The 3,085-nt window shown below is 38.3% G+C and overlaps 1 pseudogene; it reads right to left on the bottom strand.

The window, feature by feature from the left end:
- Positions 1-1,619: 1,619 nt before the first annotated feature.
- Positions 1,620-2,763, bottom strand: LOC149049872 (uncharacterized; annotated as a pseudogene).
- Between the last annotated feature and the right edge of the window lie 322 nt (positions 2,764-3,085).

Genomic DNA, 3,085 nt, shown 5'->3' with positions numbered 1-3,085 from the left:
GAATGTAGGCTGGCTATATGTCTTTACAGATTAGGTAGAGGTGATTACCTATACACCACTGCGGAACTGTTTAGCCTTGGTGTGACGACCGTTCACAAAATCATAGAGGAAGTATGTGAAGCGATCACAAGAAACCTGTGGAAACCTTCGGTGCAAGCGCATTTTCCAATCACCAAACCGAATATTATGGAGAAAATGGTGGATATGACAGCGTTTTGGCAATTCCCCCGCTGCTGGAGTGCTGTAGATGGGTGCCACATTTCCATTCAGTGCCCTCCTGGCGGTCTGAAAGCCTGTAAAGAGTATCATAACTTTAAGAACTTTTATTCAATAGTATTAATGGCCATTGTAGATGCACAGGATCGTTTCATCTGGGCAAGTGTTGGTTTTCCAGGAAATTCACATGATTCCATCATTTTCCAGTCCACTGATTAGTGGCAAAACATTACTGAAAAGAACATCATACCATCAATTTCTCAAGTCATTGAAGGTACCGAGGTTTACCCGATGATTTTGGGAGATTCTGCTTTCCCATTCAGAGTGTGGTTGTCATTGGATCAAGGAATACTATTAATATATGACATTACGTTGCATCACTGTATATTTTTCAGACATTACATACAGTACCATGAGATAAACACTGTTATGATGAGAATTGCAATACTGTAATTCAGTTGTTATTTCCTTTGTTAAAGAAATGTATTGATTCTTTCACCATATTATTTTCCTTTGTTTTCCAACTTTTGTAATATAATCTCAAACAAATTAACAAAGGGATATAAAAAATGAACAAAAAGATTCAAAGTAAAACACAACATTTGAATGATTTGTAAACCATAATGTACATTTCAGTAATACACATTATGATATCCTGTTCCTTTCATGTTTTTGAGGGAACAACTTTGAAAGGGTATCTACACTGTCACCAGATGAGATGTATTTAGGCTCATTTATCTGAAGGGTAGACTTGAGGAGACAGCAGTACTTGTTTTCCATTGCACAAGTTTTTGTTTTGACTACTCATAACCACAAAGTAAACATTAAACAGAGAATTATTGAGGATCATATCTTGACAACCAAAACATACCAAACTAACTATGGTGGTATCTCAGTGCAAAGAAACTACATGGGAACTCAGGTAATATTATTAATACCTCTGCTGCCAAAAATTAAAGTTTGAGATAAAAACAGACTTAATTTGCAAATTCTTTTAAAAAACCAATATTTAAACAAAATGCTACACTTCTTGAACCATCATATCAGTGCAATATTGAGATTTCTGCTAGTGGAAAAAGATTATTTGAGTTATACGCACTTCAAGACCATGGTGTAGAAGGCTCTTTTCAAAGCAGTTCCAAAATAACTTTAAAATGTTAGAGTTCATGCCAAGACCCTTTCAAAATTGGTACAACTGTGAAACACCAGATTGTCCTTGTCAAGTCATAGTTGACTGAACGTGATGTAGGAGAGACTGCTCATCATTTTTTGGAGCAGATGACATCAATGGTGTGTACCCAAAGGATGGGGTACTTGGGTGACTGCTGCTAGCTCTGGGATTGGACACAGATTGTTGTGCAAAATTATGGCTTTGATGATGAAAATCATCAGAATAAGAACTGCTAAGGATGGAAACTACCATGGGGTTGCATGTTTGGATTGCTGTTGGGTGTTAGTAGGCCACACATCAACTGGAAGTACCTCATTTCCTGTTCTCTAGACTGCTTCATATCTTCCCTTAAAATTTGCAAAAGTTCTTTGGTGGGATCATTCTCAATAGTACTTTGAAGAAGTTCAACAGCTTTTGCCATCTGCTCAGTTTTAACTCTTTTAGAGGCAGGTTTCTTTGCCAAGAAACGTTTACCCTTGGATGGGACTTCTCCACTGCTATCCATAAGGCTGGATGAAGTGCTTGCACAGTCATCATCATCACCATCAACTTCTTGATCATTCTTGCTGGTATCTTGCTTGTCTACATTTCCAATATGTACAGAGGGTTCACATGCATTTCTCGTTGACATGAATCTCCAGTTTTAACAAGTACATAAAGAAGGTCAAACCATTTACCATATCCCCGTTCTTCAACAAACCTTTCAATACCTGAAGCAGTTTTCATTGTCATGCAGATCTGCTTACACGTAGTAATGCATGACTTAAATTTATTTCTCATTTGTTGCACTTGGAAAGGAAAATCACTCCCGGTGGTCTTATTGTATTCGACGTTCAGCCGTTTCCGCACATCTCATAAGCTTCAGTATTGCTTGCTTTCTTAGTATTGCAAAATATCAGTTTCTTGACCAGCTGGTCATCATTAACAATGATATTTACCATATCAGTGATGTGATCTTCTTTCCAAGTCGCTCTCCGCCCAATTCTTTTCTTCCTTTTCCTACATTCAGAACTCACCATCACCTTCCTCGATGAAATCTGACTCTTCTTCTTCTTCTTCTTCTTCGCGAATACATGTTGTAAGATCCCTCTGACCATGGACTTTGTCATCTACTTCGCTCTGACAATCTTTGACAAGCTTTTCTGTACAAAGAGCACACTTGAGACAATACCCAACACGTTTATTTGGTTGCCAGCCGATAGCTTCTTCATTAACTTCAGGAATCGAACATTCCGATCGAACACATACACTTTTACCACACGTTATACAAGAATACTTCGTTTGTCTCTCACAATTACTGCAAGAAAATGACAAACTTTTCCTCCAAAGCGTCATGGCTATGAACTACAACGTAAACTCGCGCCTTAATACCCAAGAGGAATTTCTGAGCATGCGGAATACTTGAAAAGGTCGCCACGGGTCGCTGCGGGCTCGCCAAAATAAATTGAAATACATTAAGAAAATGTATGCATTTCATTCGACGCGAAGTTAGCGCGACGTTAAAACCGAAGACGCTTTATCGATATTTTATCCGTCTTACCAAGACGGATAAAACGTCTAGGACGAATTTAATTGACCAGACGAATTTAATTCGTTTTAGACGTCGCGCTATCGTCGAATTTAATTGCTTGTGGGACCTTGATTTAAATTCGTCTGAATTAAATTCGACTGTAGCGCGACGTATAAACTAGGCCTAAT

This window comes from Pocillopora damicornis, chromosome 2, assembly GCF_964200805.1.
Source record: "Pocillopora damicornis chromosome 2, jaPocDami1.2, whole genome shotgun sequence".
Classification (NCBI taxonomy): domain Eukaryota; kingdom Metazoa; phylum Cnidaria; class Anthozoa; order Scleractinia; family Pocilloporidae; genus Pocillopora; species Pocillopora damicornis.
This window is presented reverse-complemented; position numbering and strand designations above follow the sequence as displayed.